Raw genomic sequence first — 24382 nt, 5'->3', positions numbered from 1 at the left:
TGTATTTTATAGATTTTTTTTTTTTCAGTTTGTATCGTGAGCTTGTAACGACTTCGTGAAGAAAAGAGGGGATCCTGGCAGCCTTTGGCTCTGAGAAACGTGATGTCACGGGAACAGATGAGACAGCCCGGGTGAGGCCGGCAGAGGCCATCGTGGCCTGGGAGTCCGTGCACATCCACTGTCTGTCGCTGTGTGACAAGTGACCCCAAAACCTAGGGGCTTAAGGCAAAGTACACGTACGACTGTACAGCTTCTTCAGGTTGCAAATTCAGGGCAGCCTTGCTGAGCGGCTCTGGCCCAGTCCCCTGGTCACCGTGAAGATGCTGTCGAGGGCTGCAGCCATCTGTAGGCTCAGCTGGGCTGGAGGTTCTGCTCCAGGATGCTGTGCTGACGTGTCTGCAGGCAGAGGCCTGGTCCTCCACACCTGGCCACTCCCTGGGGCTGCCAAGTGCATTCCTGCCCAGGGCCGCTTCTTTCCCCAGAGACGTAGCAGTGCTGGTTTTATGCCCAGCGTCAAGGTGGCCGGCTCAGGAGCAAAGACTTGTTTCCCCTACTCAGCGGCTACTCCTGCAGGGCTGGGCGACAGTGGAGGTCGCGCAGGAAGGTGTTCGCTGAAGACCGTGCTCTGTGACTTGATGGGTGTTCCTCCCAGGAGGGTGAAATGGAGACTGGACGCTGGGAGCGGCGTCCTGCGCGACCCCGCATGTAGTGGGCTCACAGCAGAGCTAAGTACTTCCTTTACAGATACTTTTCAGAGTTTGCCCGCCTTTAGATTCTCTGATTAACGTGTCTGAGGAGGGTCCCAGGAGTCTGCCACCTGCCAGGCCAAGGAGGTTCCCTACATGTGGCTTGTTCCCTGACACCCTGAGAAACGTGACTCAAGAGGATCACCCGAGTTTCCTAAATGGGTCACCTGCCTTCTCTTCCCTTTGCTTTCATGCCTCCCCCAGGGTGGGTCAGTCCTGTCAGCCGCAGCGATACCTGCATGCTGGGGTTACAAGGAGATTGGGGGTGTGTCTGGTCCCCCAGGGAGATTCAGTGACTGAGGATGCTGTCATAGCAGCCAACATGTCCTTATTGTTTTCACTTTTAATGAAGTTCAGTTACTAGGTTTTCTGAGGCACAATGATGTTGTTGTGAAAAATTGGTGATCAGGGAAGCAAGCAAGTGTGGGAAAATGATCCTGCCCTTAAATCTAAAAAATGATGAAACAGCAAAGCGCCTTGAAGAGCCCATGAACCTCCTCATGGGGCAGTGAGGAGACACTTCAGTAATGGCTTTAAAAAAAATGAGATCATACTGAAGAAAAGGTACACTAAATTTTGGGTCTCCTATGGGTAAAGAGATTGAGGTTTACATTTTGGAGGCATGCTTTGACATACTTATTTATTTTTCTTTGTTGGATTTAGAATTAGTTGAAATAATTGTGGTTTTTTAATTTTAAAAATTGGGGTATATGAAGTCTAAACTCTTTGTGACATTTCTGTACTGTGAGACTCCACATACAAAAGAGAAGCCCAGACTGTCTCTAATGAACCAGAGAGAGGTGGTCATCTCCTGCAGGCCAGTCTGGTCTCCAGGCATCTGGCCATCCTCGCAGTCTTGGGCACACCTGCATCACTGGTGCTTCCTGCCAGACTGTGACTCTGCCCAGGTTTCAGGAGCACCCGGAACAGTTTTCCTAGGGGCTCCTGCTTTGTCCCGGCTCCTGGAAGCACAGGCTTTTGATGAAGGACTCTCCCCACTGCCAGGCAAATTGGTGATTGCCCCACAGTCTGTATTTCTTGCATGGGGCGCAGAGAGTCTGGGCGTGGTGTCGTGGCCCTGGAGCCAGCTCTAGGACTGCATGGCGGCCTTGCCTCCACCCCTCATCTGGGAACAGGGCGGTGGGGAGGAGAAGGGAAGCAGGGTCTTGCCCCTTCTGCGTCTCGAGAACACGAGAACACATCGTCCCATTGCCTCGCACCATTCACAGCCCAAGCTTGTGTGAAGTAGTATTTTATAACCTCCCCTGACAATGATGTATTTTATATAAGCAGCACATAAAGTGGTAATTTAATACCCTATCGAGCAAGATTAAACAATAAGGAGCAGATATCGCTTTAGAAAAGTTACTTTATCCAGGAAACATTTACCTACTGCAGGTGAATGTGAACCATGGCTTCCTCCTCGGTGGCTCCTGACGAGCCTGTGAGATTCTGTCCTGTTCACCACTGTTAGTTATAAGCTACACCTTTCCTTCTATGATGTTAGTTACAAGCTCTACCTTTCCTTCTGCGATGTGTATTTCTTGCCTGCTCACCACTGTTACAGTTACAAGCTCTACCGTTTCCTCTGCGATGTGTATTTCTTGCCTGTTCACCACTGTTAGTTACAAGCTCTACCTTTCCTTCTATGATGTTAGTTACAAGCTCTACCTTTCCTTCTATGATGTTTATTTCTTGCCTGTTCACCACTGTTACAGTTACAAGCTCTACCTTTCCTTCTGTGATGTGTATTTCTTGCCTGTTCAGCACTGTTAGTTACAAGCTATGCCCTTTCTTCTGTGATGTATATTTCTTGAAGGCATGGACTAAATCCTAATTCCACAGTATTCGATGCACACACTCAAGAGATACTTGTTTGAATGAATGGATTAATAGAAAATAGAAGTGGTGACTTCACTTTATTTCATTATGTCAAAGTTTGTTTACATGGAAAATTTTATGGTCCTTTGGAAAAACAGGGCCTCTGTGCAGGGTTGGTAGAGATTGTGAGAGTGCCGCAAATGGCTCTGTGGCTCTAGGATCACAAAGGTCTTCAGGGACTTGGTGGCGGCACCTGTGTTGAAAACTGAGTTCTGCAAACCCATTCGAGTGACCTGCCAGCACACACAATCCTACTTCCCAGTTGATTTCTGCACAGAGGCTTCTCCTGAATGCCCCAGGTGAACGTGGGTTTAGCCAGCACTGCTGGGCTTCCACAGCAAGCCAGGGTGCTGCAGGGATGAGAGAGAAGAGGGGCAGGACCAGGATCTTCCTGGGCCCCAGTGCCCGTGTGGGGATGCTGCCTGGCCTGGCTTTTCTGGGGGAGGTCAGGGAAATGATGGCATGGAAGGACTGTTGGCATGAGCTCCTTGCTCAAACATAGATCCCCAGGCCTGTGTGGGAGGCAAAATAGAAATTTATGTGGCTATCATCAGTAACATAGCAAATATGGGCTTCTTCCCTAGGGTGACTGACCCTCTTGCTCATCTGCTGAGCAAAGGCCAGGCCCGGCCTTCTGGGCCTCCACAGTGAGCTTTTCCCAAGCTCTGTCCACTCCGTGGAGATGACTGGAGCCAGGGCAGACATGGGGTGTTTGCTACTTTTTTTTTTTTCTTTTTCGAGACGGAGTCTTGCTCTGTTGCCCAGGCTGGAGTGCAGTGGTGTGATCTCGGCTCAGTGCAAGCTCCGCCTCCAGGTCATGCCATTCTCCTGCCTCAACCTCTCGAGTAGCTGGGACCACAGGTGTCCGCCACCACAACAGGCTAGTTTTTTGTGTTTTTAGTTGAGACGGGGCTTCACCGTGTTAGCCAGGATGGTCTCCATCTCCTGACATCGTGATCCACCCGCCTCGGCCTCCCAAAGTGCTGGGATTACAGGCGTGAGCCACCGCACCCGGCCAGGTATTTGTCAGTTTTTGAAAGCTACATTTAAAGAATGAAATGGACCGAACAGAATTACTTCCTTTGAATATTTAATACTTAGTCTACCAGAACACTTAAATATAGTCAATGTATTCAAGTAATAAGGAAGAACTTTCCCTCTGTTTCCAAAGCAAAAGTATAAACAACCTTTTACTTGGCAGGGATTTCACTATGTTTCTGAAAAGCCAGGAAGCACTTTTCCTGAAATAGACCCGTCTCTTCCTCTGCATAGACCCTATGAACATTTTAGCTACATTTCTGCTGTATGTGGATGTGATAGATTATAGAAAATTCCTTGCTACTGGAACTTCATGATGCTTTCCTTTTAAACGTCAAATAGAACGTATGGATAGTAAATCTCAGGCTAGTTGCGATTATCAGTCTTGATAGAGCTTCCACCAAGAACCTCTGTCAGTTACAACAGAAGGTGTCTCCCCAGCAACCCGGCTTAGATAGCAGACTGAGCCAGGCTCACCCAGGATTCAGTGCAACGTCTTCCAAAGCTGTAGCCACTGCTCTTGGAGGAGACTTGAGAAGTCCTCCCTTTGATGCCTGTGCATGGCTGTTTTCAGATCACAGCAGCTGCAGCAGCATCTCGGAGGATGCCGGCAGGGGTGTCCTGAGTATTGACACCACGGCAGAGGCCTGCAGTGTCTGAATGAAATGGGCCGTGACACTGAGCAGCCTAGAGGAGTCCACAGCCACGTTTCAAAGGTGCAGTGGCCCGAGGTGAACCCCAGAGCACTGAGGAGCCTGGAGTTGACCTGTCACGATTCCATTGAGAGAGCTGGTTGAATTCTGTACCTGTGCGGGCAAAAGATGGCTATTTGCGCTTGGCCCCTTCGCAGGCCAGGGCTAGGGAGGTTGTCTGCATAGCTAGTGGGAGCTTAACTCTGTGCACACTCGGGTCCGAGTCCCGCTCCTTTCTGTGAGCCCAGGGAAGGTAGACATGCCGAGCTCTCCTGGAAGAGGGCCCTGATGAGTCAAGCTGAGCTTCAAGATGGTCGGCGTTGTGGTGTGCCTGGCGGGATCGGAGTCGGTGCATGCTGAGTGGGGGCCCGGCTGCTGCTGTCGCTATTGGGCTCAGCAGACGCTGAGGGGGACGTGGCTCCTGTTGTACTTGGTGTTTTTCTCCTCACAGGAGTGGGTTTCCCTGCAGTGAAGGTGTCGGTGCTGTGACAGGTAACCTGGCAGGAGGAAGGCGCTCATGGGGTTGTGCCCCGAGGCCCCCTTCCTCTTGAGGAGCAGGAAGGGGGTTTGGGATCCTGCTTCCGGCTGCACTCCCTTGCTAGGTTCTTGGCCTCCGGGGCCGGGAGAAGCTGAGTGCAGGCCTGAAGCCTGGACCCTTTCCATAGCCTCTGTGGCGCTTGTGGTGCTATGCGGGACGTGGCCCTTGGAACTCCAAGCCCTACCCTGGCATGCTCGCCCATTGGGGCGTCTCGGGCACCTGCTGTGTGCTAGGCTCCGTGGTGGGTGGGCGGTAGCAAGGGCTGTGGGGTAGAGGCGACACAGTACGCGGATGATGATGAGAAGCATCAGGGAGGCAGTGAGAGCAGAGCTGAGACCTGCAAGGAGGGGACTGGCTGTGGGTGTTGGGGCTCAGGGAGCTGCCTCTACCCAGAGCCACAGTGGCCAGTGAGGGCAGAGCAGGGGACCGAGGCCCAGGGAAGCCGTGTGTATGGTTCGCATCAGGTGTGCAGGTCTGCCGGGCTGGGCCTGGGGTCCCAGAGGGAACGGAGGGTCCTCGCATCTCCCTCCTCGTGTTTCCCTGTTGCTTCCTGGTCAAGGGATGCTTCTTTTTTGCAACTCTGGCAGTTATTCTGCATATTAAGAGAAGTTTCACAAAATCGTAAGGGGAGAGGCTGACTAGGGATTCATTTTTTTTTTTTTTCGCCCCCTGATTTTACACGGAGGCTTCTACTATCCCTTAGTGTGGAGGCAGAGTGCAGATGCTCTACAGTTTTCTGTCTAGGAAGATAAGAGCTGCTGGGAAGTCACAGATCTGATCATTGCAATAGCACTGACATTTTTAAGTGACAGAATGCTGATGTCTATAATAATCAGAGTAAAACTTCAGTAGCTTCAATATAAAGATGTCGAGATGATCTTAGAGCCATTTCGTCCTTAGAGCCTTCTGCAGTGTGGAGTGTGACATCTCTATCAGCTTCTGGTCAGTGGCCACCTGTGGGTAACTGAATGCTTGCAGTGTAAATGAGAAACTGAACTTCTAATTTTCTTTAATTTTAGTCAAATTTAAATAGCTATATGGGCCGGGCACCGTGGCTCATGCATGTATTACCAGCAGTTTGGGAGGTCGAGGCAGGTGGATCACGTGAGGTCAGGTGTTCAAGACCAGCCTGGCCAACAAGGCGAAATCCCATCTGTACTTAAAAGTATAAAAAATGAGTCTGGCATGGTGACAGGCGCCTGTGTTCCCAGCTACTCGGGAGACAGAGGCAGAAGAATCACTTGAACTCGAGAGGCAGAGGTTGCAGCAAGCCGAGATCAAGCCACTGCACTCCAGCCTGGGTGACAGAGAGAGACTCTGTCTTAAGAAAAAAAAAAAAAGATTTTAAAAAAACCCTACATGCCCCTAGTTGCTTCTGTAGGAGACGGCATGGTTCCAGAAGGTAGACTTTGTGTTGAGGACTCTGCAACGTCAGGCTGGAGACAGTCTCCCTTCCTAGCAGCGTGGGCCCGTGGGCTGCTCTTCTACCAGAAGGGATGGTGGAGTCTCTGGGAGGTATCTGTGGACTCAGATCTGTGTGGATTAGTGACTTGTGTTACTCACAGATACTTAATTTTATGGGTAAATGAATACCTGGACTGGCTGCAACTTCAGGGCGAGATTCGAGAGTAGGGAGTGAAAAGTGACGACAGAACCCTGGGCTTGTCCTGCCGCCCCCACGACTCGGTAGGGGCCCCTTCTAGTCTGAAGTCCCAGCACGTGGTTAGGGTACCCCTCCCCTCTGAAGCCCCCAGGAAGTGATCGGGGCACCACTCCCCTCTGAAGCCCCAGCACCTGGTCGGGGCCCCCCTCCCTTCTGAATCCCCCAGCATCTGGTCGGGGCGCCCCTCCCTTCTGAATCCCCCAGTACCTGGTCGGGGTGCCCCTCGCTTCTAAAGCCCCTAGACCCTCCTGGCCTGCGGTGCTGCTTCTCCAAATGCTGCCTTGGCTGTTTTCCAGGAGTCACCTGCACCCCAGCAGGTTGCGTGTGCTACTTCTTTTGGAATCTGGGGTGTCGGTGAAGCTCATTTATCTTGTCTTCCTCCTCATGTGCCATATCTCACCTATTGTCTGTCCGAGTTCGTGTGAGTGCGTGTTGTGCGTTCTCAGGCTGTACTCGGTGCTTAGGTGACAAGATCGTCTTAGAGCAACGGACTGTGTACTCCAAAGGACGCTGTGCATGAATTGAGACACAGTTTACTTGTGGGGTTTAAATTTCCTGGGTGTTGGAGGCAGTTACGGGGAAACAAGGTCTAAAAAAGCCCTTGGGGATGAGGAAGGAAATAATTAAAAAGATTACTTTATACAAACTTAACAGTTGATTTAATTTGTAGGTGAATCTCGCATTTTGGGAACTACTAAAGCTACTGTTTGTGGGGATTCCTTGATGAGTTTGTTTTCTGTCAAGTAGAAAGTAAAGTGGATCGGTTTTGCTTTTAATTCTGACTGACTAGAATCTACTTCCTTTTTCACCCCTTTCATGTTAGGATGGGGATTGGACTAGAAGAGCTGTAGTATCTCTTTATTTCTGATCTTAAATGAATTTTTTCTTTGCTCACTGTTTTTGTTGTTGTTGTTGTTGTTGTTGTTTTTCGTGAGCTACTGTTTTTTCCTTCAATACACTGTTCTACGGGTTGGGAAATGTGCTCAATTTGTACCGTGCTTTAAATGTGCACAGTGGTTCTAAATTGCTACTTTTCGTTAAAGTTAGATATAACATCTTAATTAAAATGTCATCTATAAATCAGGTACAGTCTGAGGCCTGGAGACCCCTCTTGTCACTTCCTTCCCGCCGTGTCTCCTTCCCTGGCCACGTTGCCCCTGGCCACATCTCCTTCCCACACCACGCCGTGTCATCCCCCCACCACGTCACCTCTGGTCACATCACCTCCCTCCCGGCCACATCACCTGTGGCCTCACTGCCTGCTTCCCTCCCTCCTTGGTGGCCACCATGGCTCCTGCTGTCTGCCCTCCTGAGAGTCTGTTCGAGACTCCTTCCCCGTTTTCTGCTCCTAAGTGGGTCTTGGGGCCTGGATATTTCACAGGATGCAAGTTTCTTCCCTTCCAGCAGCGGGTCTCTGAACGTCAAGTCCAGAGAGTGCACTAAACTATCCTTACCCACCTGGAGGCCCCGAACCCTGATCACCGACCACCAGGGCTTTTCTGCAGGGTGTGGGGCAGACTCATGCGTGAATTGGACTCAAAAGGTGCTTCCAGGAATCCTTGTTTTAAGTGCACTGGAGCAGAGATGGGGAGAGGGGACCTCCGGGTTTGCTCAGAATTTGGCCCTGATCACAGCCAACGAGGCAACATAAGCTTCTCCTAAATGAAGCATTCCATAGACTGATTTTACACATGACAGTTGTGATGGCTGGAAAAGGCTTCACACAATGAGTGAGTTTGAGCTGCATTTGAAGGAAGAACAGGTCTCTGCAGGTGGAAATGAAAGATCAGGGTGACCCAAGTCATCAGCTGTAGCGGGGGGTGGGGTGGTGCGGACTCCCCATGGATGGTGGGCATCGCTGTAATTCAGGAGAAGGCAGGGGTGCGAAGCAACAGCACAGCAGCATTAAAATTCCCCTGCAGAGAGGAGACTGAGATATTATCACATGTATACAACTGAGAGATGATTTGAGGATGATTTCTGGGAGCCTATGGGAAGATCACGTGCTCATCATCAGTTCTCGGGATCTCTTTATGAAGTGAAAACAGTCATGCCTCTGCCTATCTTGTAAGCTGTTAAGATCAAATCGGATAATCTTCAGCGAGCCTTGTAAATGCTAAAGGTTATGACAGACTGTTCCAGCACCCTTGTCTCTATCCTCCTTTCCTCCTCGGAACCCTGCTAGGTACCTCACTATCTGCCTGGCTTCCTCCTCCATAACGTGAGCCCTGAGTACTTGCTGGGTACCTCGCTGTCTGCCGTACAGCTGGCTGTAGCCTTGTCAAACGCACTTGGCTGGCACATAAGCAGAAGTGCTCGCCGGGCCTTGGGAGGGCTTTCTGACATGTGGGTGCCTGCTTTTCCCTGTTAGGCTGGAGCTGCAGGAGCCCTCCTAGACCAGACAGAGGACCAAGGCTGTGGCCTCGGGGTGGGGGTTGGGGGAGCTCCCTGGGTTTATTATGTGGGTGAGAGCAAACTTCAGTCCCGCTGCGGCATCGGGATTCAGGGTTCCTTCTGGAATGTTCTGAGTGAGAAACAGGAAGTGTGCACAGGTGCGTCTTTTGCGGATTTTATGGTTATCTTGAGCGAGCACTGGTGCCTCTGAGCTTTGAACCTGCAGAACCACTTCTTCCACTAATGGCCGCCTTTATAGAAGGAATGACTTACAAACGATGCCACTTCAGATGGAGGTATTTGCAGGTGTGGCCTGAAAAATGAACAAAATGACTTTCATCTCAAGGAAAGTTCCTTACATTATTCCCAATGATAGACATTTGAGCTTTCCAATGAGTATTAAAATATAAAAATCTTGTGTCCACCACTTTCTCATGTGACCAATGGTGATATTGATGTGTTTTTGTTTGTTTGTTTTTTGATATAGAACAAAATGTGGAAGTTGCTCATAATTCTGAACCAGTGTTTTCTAACCAATGTGTGATTACAAAATCGTGTGCTGGTAAAAGTCATTCAAGTGTAGGATGGACCAGTTGACTCAGAAGGAATTGGGGCAGAAAGGCCCGTCGGCCAGAGCACAGACTCTGCATTGCAGACAGCCTGTGCGGAAGTGCCACTTATTACATTTTGCAGCAGAGAATACCTAAAATGATCTGAAAACACAATGAAAATACTGCTTCCTACTTGTATATCAGCATGGGGTCGGACTTCCTTCATAAACTTGAGCCACGGCTCTGCAGCCCACTGAATGCAGATGCAGGCATGAGAACCCTGCTGTCTGAGGTGCAGAGATGTTAGGTGTTTTCACAGCAGCACAAACTGTTGCCACGCTGCTACTTATTTGGGAAAATGGTTTCTTCTTGAAGACTGTGTTAAGATGTAATGACTTTATCGTTGTAAAATAAACTAAATTGTTACCTTTTTTTTTTTTTTTTTTTTGAGACGGATTCTTACTCTGCCACCCAGGCTGGAGTGCAGTGGTGTGACCTCAGCTCACTTCAACCTCTGCCTCCTGAGTTCAAGCGATTCTCCTGCCTCAGCCTCCCTAGTAGCTGGTACTACAGGTGTTAAGCACCATGCCAGGCTAATTTTTGTATTTTAGTAGGGACGGAGTTTCACCATGTTGGCCAGGCCGGTCTCGAACTCCTGACCTCAAATGATCCGCCTGCCTCTGCCTCCCAAAGTGCTGAGATTACAAGCATGAGCAGCCTGGGATCAAGGTGCAGGCAGGTTTGGATCCTCTGGGGCCTTACTCCATGCTGTGTAGACGGCGTCCTCTCTGTGTCCTCACAGGTTTCTCTTATGTGCGTGCAGCACTGAGGACTGTGTCTAAATTCTCTCAAAAGAATACCAGTCATACTGGATCAGGGCCTACTCTTAAGATCTTAGGTGACCTAAATTTCCAAGTTAAAGACCTGTATCTAAATACAGTGATATTTTGAGTTTCCGGGGTTGTGACTTTAACAAGGGAATCTTGAGAGGGGGGACTGTTTCCTTGGCTGAGACGTTTAAAGCTATAACAAGCAACTGAAGGGAAAAAGATGGTATCAAAATTTAAAATGTTCATTTCAGAGGATACTATTAAAGTAAAAAGACAACCCACAGAACAGGATAGATTATCACGATAAGGACCTGATATCATGAATATATTTAAAAGCTCTTAGTAAAAATCCAATTTAAAAATGGACAAAGGATTTGAATAGACATTCTCCAAAGAAAGACATATAAATGCCTTAAAAAGCACATGAGATGTTTAGCAGAATTCATCATCTTAGAAATGGAAATCAAAACCACCGTGAAATACCACTTCACAACCACCGGGATGGATAAAACCCCAGTATTGGACAGTGACATGGAGGTGAATTTGGGAAAAGTGAAATCTTGATATATTGCTAGTGGGAGGGGAAGTAAAATGGTACAGTTGATTTGGAAAAGTCTGGCAGTTCCTCAGAAAAGTTGAGCATGAAATCACCGTACAACCCAGCAATTTCACTCCTAGGCATATGCCCAAGAAAATTGAAAATATTTTGCAAGAATCTTCATAGCAGCATTATTCGTAGTAGTAGAAACAGTCCAGGTATCTGTCGACAGGTCACTCACTGTGAGATTCCACTCACCTTGGACGTGAAAGATGTCAGCACCGAAGGTCACGCACTGTATGATTCTCCTCACAACAGGTGTCCAGAATGGGCAAATACAGAGAAACGGAAGTCGGCTGGCGACTTCCAGGTGCTGGCGGAAGGAAGGAGCAGGTGCTGACTCTTAATGGGTTCAAGGTTTCTTTGGCCCGTGGTGAAAAAGTCCCAGAATTACATACTAGTGGTTGATGTGCAGCTTTGAGAATATGCTAAAAAGACTGAATTGTATCCTTTAATATTGGGGCTTTTATGATTTGTAAATTCCTTTCAATTTCAAAAGGAACTCAAGAACTTCTTTGGTGTTGATATTTGGATTGTGAAAGAGACAGTATCCAAAACAAGTTACTATGTAACTCACGTCCCCAGAGTTAAACTTCATTTTCTGAGGATCTTAAAGGAAGTGTTTGAGCCTAGGAGACACAACGATCCTATACTAGATGTTACACCCCATCTTACTGATTTCTATCTCACATAGCCGTATTCAGGGAATACCGACACGTAAACGTGAGCTGAATGCTATGCAGAGGCACATTCCTCTTACCCGGATGATCTTTAGTGGTGCAGTAAGAGATGGGGTCATAGCAACGTTAGTTTAGCTAGTTTAATTTCCATGGCAACAGGAATTTGGCACATCTGATGAGTTAGATGTCCCTGCACAGCTCCTAACGAGGTTGCCCATTTCTGTGTGGTGTCTGTGTATATTCTTGCTGTGGAAAAAAGTGATAGCACCTGCACAAACAGTTGCCCGGAAACACGCACGAAGCTGGTGAAGGCAGAGGACAGGTAAGAGGGAAGCATGGCTCAGCCCTGGCAAAGAAGATCGTTATTCCGAACGCAGTCAGGTGGAGAGTCTTGCTGCTGGTGTCTGGGAAATGTGTTGTGTTTGCTTCTATCTGAACAGCTGGACCTGAGCGTGTCTGTGCTTCAACATTTAATCTGTACAGTATCCTCGGCAGGGCGTGTAGCTCTGTGGCAGAGGACACCCCGGCCACAGTGGATGTCAGCGGCGGTGGCTGGACTCAGGGTCCGTGAATGTTGCGTGATCGAACATGTTTGGTTCATTCTCAGCTCCTGCCCAGGTGCCTCCCGAGCTTCGGGTGCTGTGGCTCCCCAAACCCTTCCCATCTGTGTGTAGCATGACCACCACCTTCCTACCATGTGTTTGTCCTACCACGGCTGCCGTGTCTAACGGACACTTTGCTTTCCAGCTACTTTCCTATAATCAAAACCCTTGAACGACTTTGCCTGCGTTTCAGAGATGACAGGGTATTAGTTTTTCATGATTACTCTGAGGATTTCCAAAAGCAAATGAAACTTATGGGATGTAAGATATTAGAAGTGACAGTAATTATAGATGGCTTTTCTCAGTTAGTCTTTTGATTGTGGTAAAATTACATAGCACTCTAAGTGTATGGTTTGGTGGCATTAAGTGTGTTCACACTGTTGTGCCGCGGTCACCGCCATCCATCTCCAGAACTTCCTGGTCTCCCCACGCTTGAAACTCGATCTACCAAACACTAGCTCTCTTTCCGCCCCAGCTCTGGTAAGCAATACAGATTGCTTACAAAATAGGCTTTTTCAGTAAGAGAAGGGGCAAGGAAAAGAGCTCTAAAGACTGTCTTGAGATTTGAGGAAGTGTTTTATTTGTTGCTGTCTGGTTCCCAGTGTAAAGGAAGTATTGAAGACATGGGAAGGCGAAGGTCTGTGACCTCAGGAAGTGCTGGACTGGGCAGCTTTCCTGCTGTACCGGGGGCACTTGTCCTCAAACCTACCTGAGATAATCGCATGAGGATGGTGCTGCCTTGTGACAGCTCTGAAATTGGTCTCCTTGAACGTTGTCAAGTACATAAGCTTTGGCGGTTACCATCTAGTGTCTGCGGGAGACCTAGAATTTGAACATTGTTGACTTTAGAACACACTCATTTGTATAACACTCTACCTGTTCTCATCAATGTGTTCTCTTTTTTTGCCTTAATATTCTGTGTTGCAGTAGCAGTAGTTGCAGCGGACGCTACTTCTGGTTCATGGTCATTGTCCAACACAAGCTTCTGGAAACCATGTGAAAAATGAAGGGGAAAGTGCTTTTCTGCAAAGGCTTTTTTTGAATATCTTGTTTTTTCTAGAATATCTGTTGTGGTGTAAAACGTTTTCATATTTACGGTTTTGTAACGTGTTTTACACTAGTTAGCTTTAAAACCTCCTGTTTTTGCATGTCATGGGGCTGCTTTGTCCTGTTATTCTATGATATAGCTGGTTTGCAAAACTATTGGTTATTTCCCTTTAAAAACCAAAGCAGCTTACAGATAGAGTGTGATTCCTGTAAGAATTTAATTGTAAAATTGATTTGTGTTCAATAAGCTTACCGAAATGACTAGATCAGTGGACAAAAAGATAAGAACATGTCAAGTCTCTGGGCCATGAAGGACTTCCAAATAATACACATGATGCACAGTAATTTCTTAACAAAAGATTAGATTTAGTACATAACTATTTAAAACCTCCACATTTTCTATTACAGCCATTCCACAGTGCCCATGGGGGTGGGCTGCAGGACTGCCTATGGCATCCGAGGTCTGTGGGTGTTGAGGTCCCTGCTCTAAAATGGCATGGTGTTTGCATATGACATACGCACATCCTCCTGCAGACAGTCATGTCAGGGTTGCTGGTATCAGCTATGCCATGGACATGCCATGGGAGTAGTTGTTTAATGAATAATAAATTCTGAATGCTTAGTACAAACACATTAAAAAATATTCTTGATCTATGATTGGTTGAATCCACAGGCCTGGAACCCCGGGAGAGAGTACAAACTCTAGAAGCAAAACAAACAAAGAAATTGAGGTCAGCAGTGACAGGTGTGGGATCACACTGAATCTCATGTGTTTTGCTGTGTGTGTCACTGTGTCCCGTGTAAACAGGAATCATTTGTAGCTTAAGGTAAAATAGGTAACAGGAAACATTACAGAATGGGCACGAAGGCGCACCCCTCATTACCCCGTGTTACAGCCAAGTGTCTGCCTCCTGGGGAAGGATCTGTTCTGTGGGGAGACTTCCAGATGTGTGAAGTGAAATGCCCTCCGAGAAGCGTGGCTTTGGCCGGAGCACATCAGACGAGAGTTAGCGTGGCATGGAGTTTCCACAGTGCCCCTCAGGCCTGCTACTTCTCTCCTCTCCCCCCACCCCTGGCCCTGACTCTTACCAAGGGAGGAAAGTTCAGCTCCAGTTGAGCCCCGCGCAGGGCTGTGGATCTCTAGGGCAGATGCCACCTTCGCCTGAATAGGCTGTGTCAGAGGAGGGTCTGGCTGTACTTGAGCTGTGAGAGATGCTCTCAGAGATCCAGCATCCTGAAAACCCAGGTGCTGAAGGTTCCTCCTCCACCGTCCTGCGGGGAAGGGGGTCTTATCCTGCTTCCCCTCAACCCGAGCTGACTTTTGTCTGTTCTGTACACCTAGTTTTTCAGAGCAGTTATTGTTAATCATCTAGCAGACAAACACCATAAGGTGACAGCCTGGGAGGGTAGATGGGGCTGTGGAAGATAGTTTCCTGAATAACAGTGTTCAGATTCCTGTTTTGCCGTCATTTGACCCAAGGCCTCCAGATAATTGAAATATTGTCAGCAAAACACCCATTTTGTATCTGAGTTTTTTTTCATGTTTGTTTTTGTTTTTGTTTTGTTTTTAAGGAATGGGTGCAAACTTCTAACCAGGGACCTGACAAAAGAGAAGGATTTCTTTTCAAAGTGAAGGTCGGGGATGGTTGGCATTTGCCATCTGTGACGAGCAGGGACCCAGGCTGCTTCCCTCCTGCCGCCCGACTCCTGCTGCCCGACTCCTGCCCCTTCAGCTCCTGCCCCTCCAGCTCCTGCCCCTGTTCCCACCAGCAGGAAGAGGAGCAGGAAGGTGCCTTTTCCCCTTTAAGGGGATGAGGTGAGAGTTGCACCTGCCATTTCGCTAGTCCCTGGGGTGATTCTCCAGCATGGGTGGGAGTTGGGTTTGGAGGCCTGAGCCCCGTGAAGCCGGGATTGCTTTTCCCTGAGCAGTGGGAACCTAGACTCTGGGAAGTGGGGTCAGAGGGTAGCCTTTGCTGCATCTGCAGGAGGGGCCTCTCGTCCCAGTTGACATCTTCACTGCAAAAGGGGGTGTGGGCTTCATGGTCCATTGACAGAACGTTACTTGTTTTTGTTTGTTTTTTAAGCACATTGAACCCTAATTCCTTTGGCCTTTACTAAAGTGGCACTTTGTAATTCCACATGATTTCATCGTTATACTCGCAGGAGAGAATGCTTCCTGTAAACCAGAAGGATCTCTGAGACGGTTCTCGGCCCATAGAGAGTTCCTTTTCCCAAGGTTAAAGACACAGCCTCAGGCGGGGTTGAGGACACACTGCGACAGCCTCAGGAGGTCCTGGACATGTGCCCAAGGTGTTTGGGGCACAACTTGGTCTTACACATCTTAGGGAGATGTGAGACAACAATATATGTGAGATGTACGTTGGTTTGGTCCAGGAAGGGAGGGACGGCTCGAAGCTGGGAGGGGTTTCCAGGTCACAGGTAGATCAGACAAATGCGTTTCTGGTGTACCTTTCCAGAGGAAGCAGTCAGATCCGCATTTATCTCCGTGTGCAGATGGTGACTTTGGGTTCTCTCCTCTGTCATGAGGAATTTCCTTGTGGATCGATTGTGAGGGAGGTACATGGCTTGTTTTTTTCTCCCCCAGTATCTGTCTCTGTTCAGAAAAGCATGGGAGGTAGGTTTGCCCTAAGCTGTTCCTTACGTTGAGGTCCCTTTAGCTTAGTGATTTTGGGGTCCTGAGATGTATTTTCAACTTCATGTTTCTGAACACACTGGCACTCTAAACAGTGTTGTAGGAGGCATCTAACTTACTTAGAAGAAGAATCTATTTGGAAGGACTTGAGCACCTTCATCCGTGAGAGAACCAAGCCTTTGTTTAGTTTGCTTTGCCCCGAGGCTGTTACTCTGCCCTGGGCTGTGCGGCCTTAGAAAGCTGTGCCCCTCTGAGCTCCTGCCTGTGGAATCGGTGACTTTGAAGTTAATCCAGCAGCTACATGTTTTGGAAAGCAGATTGCCTCTGAAAGTGTTGGTGATTATGATTCTAACACTAGAATTTCAGTGTGTATTTTCCACCCTTCTTACTTTGTCTCCTCATACACTGAGATGCTGCTGCATTTGCCCTTAGGCTTCACAGAGGGAGGGTCAGTTCTGACCCTATCTTAGATATTGACCTTTGAACAGACAGAATCGGGATTCAGAAAAACCCTTGAGCTGTGAGAGTGTGCTGATATCTATGTAAGTGGGGTTCATGTGTCAAACTCAGGTTTAAGAAAAAACAATTCTAGGCTGGGCATAGTGGCTCACACCTGTCATCCCAGCACCTTGGGAGGCTGAGGTGGGCAGTTCACTTTTGAACCCAGGGATTCGAGACCAGCCTGGGCAACATAGCAAGACCCTGACTCTACAAAAAATTAAATAGGAGTGGTGATGTGCACCTGTGGTCCCAGGTGCTCGGGAAGCTGAGGCTGGAGGATCACCCAAGCCTGGCAGGTTGAGGCTGCAGTGAACCATGATAGCACCACTGTGTTTATGGTGCACTGTGCCTGAGTGACAGAACAAGAACCACCACCCCCCAGACACAAAGTATCAATTCATGTAGAGGCCAGTTCTGCTGGGACCACCTGTTAAGGCTACTCTGGGCCTCACGGTTTTAGAAGGGTCTGTTCCGGGGGCGAAAGGGAGTGGCTTGAGGGCCTATAAGCCAGTTCTTGTGGTTCAGCGTGATTGCGGATGTGGAGATGGGGGCAGGGCTCTCTAGGGCATGAGTGGGTAAACCGATGGGCTTCCAGGATAAGTCCCTGTGATTTTGCCTGGTTTACATCTGTCCAATACAAATCCACAGTTTCTTACTCTAGAAGCTTCTGCTGGGGCTGATGGACTGGCCTGGGGAGAGAGGGTACCCTCAGAGCCTCAGGGTGCCATCTGGTTTAGGCAGAGCACTTAGTCACCTAGATCTAGGATTTATGGCACTACAGGGGACTCATCACACTTGGAGCAGCAGCCATCTGCATTCTAGACTTGGTTCTAGGCGAAGTACTTTGGAGTCTGTTGGTACCCTGTGTTCTTTTTATCTGTAAAACAAGTTAGAGTTATAACTAGTTACAACCTATGATTAAAATTTTACTACAGAATATGGCAGTTGTGGTGGAGCCTGGCCAGAGACCCCCACTCTCGTACGCTGCCGCGTGCTGGGGTTGCAGGCGTTGCCTGCATCAGCTGCCCCTCCTGGCGTGTCTGTGTTTTTGACACTGGTGCCCATCGAGGCTCGGCCTGTGGGACTTGTACAGCCATTTGTCTCTGTGTTCCTCTAAGGTTTCGCAGACTTCACTGTCCCGTGGCAGAGCGTACAGTATCGGCTTGCATCCTGATCTCCCCAAACCCCAGGACCGGTCAAGAGTTCCTGACACACAACTGCAGAGGGCCCCGTGGTGTGGATTTGCGGGTGACACAACCTTTCCCCAGTTCGGCCTTCATCTCCAGAGTTGGCTTTAGGGTGATAGAAGCTTCCTTCAGACTGGGGGTCCCTGAAGCTTTGGTGCTAGGAATTCGGTGACCAGCACGGATGATACCTCGTTTCTCTGTATTTTTAGCAATAGTTGTTAACATGACCACGAGATGTACAGAGGAAGGAAAAAGGAGGTTTTCTTTTCAGAGTAACACTCTGTGCTTTGGGAAATGTGGTCTCGGGGGAGCTGTAAGCACACGCCCCTCAGGAGGGGAGGAGGCCGCGGTGTTACACGTTCCGGGGTTTGTTGGCTGTGTGTGTTCATCGGGCTCATGGAATGTCGGAACGTTTACAGGGAAAGTGGGGTTTGTTCATCTGGTTCGTGCAATGTCTGAACACCTATAGGGAAAGTCTAGCACACATGCAGTGAGTTAACCTGTAACATCCATGTTCACCTTGGGGCAAGCGTAACATTTGAAATGAGGTTGACTGGGCATGTCATGTACAAAGGTGAGCTGTTGGGCGCAGACGTTTATGCGCAGCCTCAGTCACAGCCAGGACTGGCTCAGGGTCTGCAGCTTGTGGCGGGAAAGGACACCCACGAGGTCATTCTGTCCAGTCGGGGCTGCCAGCAGGGTCCCAGGGTGGGGCTGTCTGGTCAGCCAGCGTCTGGAGTCCACCCAGGTCCCGTGGGCAGCGTTCCTCTAAACCAGGCTTCTGATTGTGGAGGAGTCTTCATGCTGGTTAACAGACTGTACAGGAGTAGCGCCGTGGAGCTTTGGGGTCCACCTTCCCTATGATGCCGGTTACATTTCTCTCCGGATCTCATCGTAGCCACAGAGAGTGCACCTCGTCTGACAGCAGGGGTTGCCGTGTTGATATAGTAATTTATTGTATTAACCTTTTTATTACTATTTTATTAACTTTTTTTTCTTTTTAAAGAGATAGGATATTGCTGTTACTCAAGCCAGTCTTGAACTCGTGGCCTCAAGCAATCCTCCCACCTCGGCCTCCCAAAGTGCTGGGCTTATATACGTGAGGCAGTGCACCCAGCCTACAGCCATGTTTTTAAAACTCAGCACTTTAAAAATCCTACTCCTTTCACCCCCTGAAGCACGCTGGTTAGCCTTGTGCAAACTGGGGTGTCAAGATCTTGGCCCCCCTTTTATTTCACCCTTTGACCTCAAGTTCTGATGAGAACAGCAGTTACAAAATGGGCATTAGGTGATTCTTCTGTTACTAAAGCCAGAATTCTCACCAGTTAGAGATGTTTGTCCCCAGAGTCCCAGGAAGCTGTTTTGAATCAAGCTGGTAGCAAATAAGTAAGGAACTAAACTCTTGGTCCTCTGCTTAGTACCGGGGGAATGGGTTAGTTACTGATACCCTTTGATCTGTGCTCACGTGCTGCATCTCGTCACGGGAAGCAGAGTCACCCTGTGGAATAAAGTCCGGCTCACGGTGGCACGTCGAGACCCTCTGGGCTGTCAGTCCCTTTTACAGCGGCAGACTTGGAGACTCAGCATCGCGTGCAGAGCCCGGGCAACCGGAGTGCACCCACCTTAGAGACCACACGGCCGGTTGGCAAGGTGGACGTCCGGGCATATGGCCCTGACAGGCCGGCTGCGAGGTGAATTAGGAATTCGTTAGCAAAGAAATCAAACTCGCCTGTGGGTCCCAGCTACTTGGAAGGCTGAGGCGGGAGGATTGCTTGAGCCAGAAGGTCAAGGCCGCGATGAGCCATGATTTTAATACTGCACTCTGGCCTGGGTGACACAGGAGACTCCGACTCAAAAAAAAAAAAAAAAAAAACAAAAAAGCCAAACCTTACTCTTCATAGCAGGAGGGATAATTTATCAAAGTAACTGCCACAAAATCTTAGATGATGTCGGCCTCCATCAGCTCCTTCCTACCTGCAAACTGCCTGCTTTGACGTTGCCATCATTGGAGATATGTTAGGGACTTAGTATGGATTGACACCCATAGGACAAGCAGATCGTGGAAAGGTGGGAACCAGGGCTGGGAGGATGGTGACCACGGCCAAAATAAGAACCGTGGTGGGCTGGGAGGTCCATCTTCTGTCTAAAGTGTTTTTAATAATAACAAAAATAGTGTCTCAGGAGCATGAGAGGGCAGGCCACAGACGCGGAGAACATATCTGTAAAAGACTCATCTGATAAAGGCTGTTATCCAAACCATGCAAGGAACTCTCAAAACTCAACAAGAAAATGAATAACCTGATTAAAAATGGACTAAAGACCTGGACAGATACCCCAACAAAAAGATTCACAGATGGCAAATCTACACATGAACAGATGGCCCACGTCTTATGTCATAGGGTGAGGCGTCAGAGTACACCCATCAGCCTGACCAAAATGCGAACTCCGACACCACCATGTGCTGGTGGGTGTGTGAGCATCAGGACCCTCACTTATCTCTGGGGGAAGTGGGGCAGCGGCTGTGGGAGGCAGCGTGGTGGTTTTCCTTGGAACTAAGCTCTCCGACCACAGGAGCAATCACAGTCCTGGACGTTTACTCAGAGGAGCTGAAAGTTTACTTCCATGTGGAAATGTGCACACAGATGTTGACAGCAGCTTTGTAATTGCCAAAACTGGAAAGCAACCAAGATGCCCTTCGTAGGTGAATGGATAAACTGTGGTATGTCAGATACTGGGATATTATTCAGCACTAAAAAGAACTGGACCCCTAAGCCATGAAAAGACACGGAAGGATCTTAAACACATGTTGCTAAGTGAGTCTCCAACCTGGACAGGCTGCCTGCTGTCTGAGTCCAACCACAGCACAGTCTGGAACAGGCAAAGCTGTGGAGACAGTCAGTCAGCGGCTGCCAGGGGTTGGGGAAGGGAGAGATGAATGGGAGGAGCATAGGGGATGTGGAGGGTGGGAAACAACTCCAGGTGGGGCTTTCATGAGAGATCAATGCCGTTCCACGTCTGTGAAACCCACAGAGTGAGCAGCAGCAGGCCGAGTCCTCGTGTGAGCTGTGGACTGTGGGTGGTGGTGCCATGTTGATGCGGGTCTGTCGGTCGTACAGGCATGCTGGTCTGGCGAGGGCAGGAGAATGATGGAGGCTGAGCCTGTGCTGGGAAAGGAGATACCTGAGGACTCTCTGTACTTTCCTCTTGATTTTGCTATGAACCGAAAATTGCTTTTAAAAACGTCTATTGAAAAGGCAAACAAAAGAGTACTGGCCAGACAGCATCTGTGTGAGGGTGTGGCCTGTGTTCTACGTTCAGAATTTCCCTGTTAGAATACACATATCTAAATTATTCAAAGTTAAACCTTTGCAGTCAGTAACTCACTACAAAGTGACAGTATCAGCTTGAGCGCTGCCAGGATGGCCAGGATCCTATATCCTGACCAGCTTCTCCCCTTACAGGTGCAGTTGACGTCCATGGCCACATCCCAGAAAGCAGTAGGGCTGGAATCAGGAGTCAGGCTTTGCGGGACAGAGAGGAAGTGAGATCTTGTAAGCACGTGGCTGAGGGTAGGCAAGGAGGAGCCCGTGGCAGGGAGCTGGCAGGGATGACTTTTTGATCAGTTGTCCTTATCGCTGAGGCCTTCTTAGACTTGGGGAGTTGGGAGTCCTCACTCTTGGGCGCCTCAGAAACCAAAGGCTGCTCGTAATCCTCAAGTTCCAGATGCCTCAGGGGAGGTACCTGGGTTGTTGGCTGCAGTTTCATTATTTGCTGCTCAGTGGGATTTCCCCGCAGCATTTCTGGTTGTTTTTAAGAGCTGATGTTTGAGCTATTTAAAATCACATATGGATGTCGATTTATCTATAAAAGTTAAGAATGGAATTTGAGTTCAAAGAGTTGTGAAAATGCTCAAGGTTGTGTACTAATGTATACATTACATTTGTGGAAATATCTAAAAGTCTAGGATTTATATTAAACACTTCTCTTGATTTTTGTAATATCTACCTGTCATTTTTCCATTTGATTCATAGATGTCAGAGGGCTTAAATTTTGAGTGTCTGAATTCACTGAAATTAAAACTTCTTACATCAAATGTAATTAAACTGAATGTAGCCAACAGTGCATGTTTTTATAAGTATTGATTAAAATATATATAAAAACACATATCCATCAACATGCAGATGGGGGCAACATATTAAACCATGGAAGTAGAATTAGTATTCTTTGTTTTCTCAGAAAACAAATTTTTAAAAAGCCAGGGGTCTTATAACTTTCTAGTTTCCAACTTATTTGCCCTAAAGTGGAAGATTAACAGCAGCAGAAGAGGAGATCCTGGGCCAGTGCAGGCTCTGGGAGCAGCGGGGTGAGTGCTGGAAGGAGCTGGCTGGAGGCAGAGCAGGGAGGTGATCAGGGAGGCCAGGATGGCCTGAGGGCATGCTGCTCAGTGAGTGAGAAAGGGTTCACGTTTCCTGGAGAACCCTTGTCTCTGCCCATGGAAAACCCAAACTCCTTCCAACTGGGATGTGCATCTCATGTAAAAGTTGTTACTCCCAGAAAGAAAGCCAGTGGATGTAGAATTTTTTTGTATACAGAAATTACTTGAAATTTGTTTCTAACCTTATCCTTTTCTTCCACCATCTTAATGTCCAGTAACTTCCTACAGGTGACGCACACATCTTAGGAGAGCGCTGTATTTCAGTTGCTGTTGGCTCCGATGTGACTTTGTGGTATCTGAGGTTCTGGCTCTGAGGTTCTGCCCAGAACGTGGCTCCTCCCTGCTGAGCGTTACTTGTTGAAGGCCCTTGTGGAAACTTTCCCTGTCAGCTCGTTGACCGCAACAGTCTTGGTTCAGAAACCTTGGACCTCCTGAGACTTCACACAGCCTTCTAAATTTTCTTGCGTGACCTTTTCATTTTAGTGTTCCCCATTAATTCAGCTGTTTTCCAGAATGTAAGTAAGCTGCTGGATGCAGGGTGGGGGGTGCCCTCCGTTGGCTCTGGGGAGAAGCATCGCTGTTTCTCCGGGTGGAGCTTCCCGGCCATCATGTTGTGCTCCAAGACGCAGCAGGGTTCTTTGGCAGAAGCAACCGTCGAAGGCCCGCGTCTCAGTGGCAGGGTGGCTGAGGGTATGCAGCCTCGCGGCCATACCGGCCCCTCCCCATCAATGGCACCACGGAGAGAAGCAGGGGGAGGCCTGGGATCTGTCTCCAGAGTCACAGCTATGCTTCCGAGACTGCGTCGTCCGTTTGTAACTAGACAAGCAGAGAAAGTGTTGGAGATAAGCAGGAGACGGTGTCTGTCCCTAATGTGCTCAGGCGTGCCCTTGAGAGGGTCAGGTTTCTGTGCAGTTGATCCGGACTCAGCCTGGCTGTGGCAGTGCAGGTGACTGCTGGGCTTTGGCAAGACTGCAGCCACTGTCCGTCTGAGATGGCCCCCTTCCCAGGTTCACGGTGCCAGCTGGGCGCCCAGGCCTGATTTCCCGCCAGGACGGAGGCCCTGTGTATGTGTTGGGGGAGGGGGCGAGGAAGGGGAAGGTGGGGTCCTGCTTTATTGCCGTATCCAATGCCACGCGGGGTTAGCACTCAGGAAACACGTGCTGTGTGCGTCAGCGATTAAGTTCAGAAACCTGGAAAATTCAGCAGTGTAGTCTTTGGGCATGCAAGACCCGTTCAGCCCTGGGGCTCTTTCTCAGAATTTCCTTCCATGGCATCCTCCTCATCCCGGGGGCCTCTGTCCCCGCATGGCTGTTGGCAGCTTCACAGCTTCCTCTGCCTCCCCTCCCAGGCCCTGGTGTGGCTGGGGCGGCTAGTGGCTGTGTGGACACCATAGCCAGTAGATCGTTGGTGCCAACGCCTTGGGCCTGGGTTACCTGAGCCAAGGACTCCAGTGCACGGCTGAGCTCACCCCGAATGCCTGGATCGGAAGGCCTAGGCTTGCAGAGGGCTGGGAGTTGGATATCGAAGGACAACTGCAAAGCGGAAGGGGAAATGGGTGTGTTGGATGGGCAGCTGGAGGAGTCTGTGCAGAGCCTGGGACCCGGAGTAGACGCAGAGCTGGCATAGGGAATCCGGTGACACAGCCGCCGTGGAAGTGGACAAAGTTACAGGCCTCAGATCGATATGGAGGGGCTGGTCTAAAACGATCCTCCTTTTCCTTTAATCCTAACAACTGCTGGCTTACAGGGTAGGGGAGTGAGATCTGTGGTGGTGGCGAAGAGAGACAGGGATTTTAATTAAATCCCTCTTTCTAGGAGGGCAAGTAGCCATCTCTGTAGGACAGTGAGCATTTTCATCTGAGTCAGCTCAGGCTGTTGTAACGAAACACCATTGACTGAGTGGCTTACGAACAACAGGAATTTGTTTCTCACAGTTCTAGAGGCTGGAAGGCGGGATCAGGATGCCGCAGGAGGGGGTTCTGGTGTGGGCCGCTTCCTGGTTAGCACACACCTGCCTCTCTGGCCCTGACACAGTGGGAGGGTGAGGGATTTGCTGAGCCCCTTTCTGAGGCACAAACCCCATTCACGGGGCTCCAGCTTCGGGAACTCATCACCTCCCAAAGACTTCCTGACAGCATCGCATTGAGGGTGAGGATTTCAACCTGTGTTTTGGGGGACGGGTAGGCAGTTTGTCACCGTCACCTTCTTTGTGAACTTCTGACTCAATATTGAGTCTGTATTCGGCTCTCCAGGGGACAGAGCCTATGTGGACACTGAGCAAGGTCAGAGCTGCAAGCATGTACACATTGAGGGCAGGGGAGCTGCCAGGGGTGCAAGAACGGGTCTT

The 24382-nt window shown here is 49.1% G+C and overlaps 1 long non-coding RNA gene across 1 annotated transcript in view; it reads left to right on the top strand.

Annotated features, from left to right (window-relative positions):
- LOC119621310 (uncharacterized) overlaps window positions 1-19879 on the top strand; it is a 73180-nt gene extending 53301 nt beyond the window's left edge. The window contains exon 4 of the long non-coding RNA XR_012092511.1: window positions 29-19879. This is a non-coding gene — a long non-coding RNA (uncharacterized lncRNA). The remainder of the gene's footprint in view (window positions 1-28) is intronic.
- Window positions 19880-24382: the final 4503 nt, after the last annotated feature.

Source organism: Chlorocebus sabaeus, unplaced genomic scaffold (genome assembly GCF_047675955.1).
Source record: "Chlorocebus sabaeus isolate Y175 unplaced genomic scaffold, mChlSab1.0.hap1 unalloc_scaffold_644, whole genome shotgun sequence".
Taxonomy (NCBI): Eukaryota; Metazoa; Chordata; class Mammalia; order Primates; family Cercopithecidae; genus Chlorocebus; species Chlorocebus sabaeus.
This window is presented reverse-complemented; position numbering and strand designations above follow the sequence as displayed.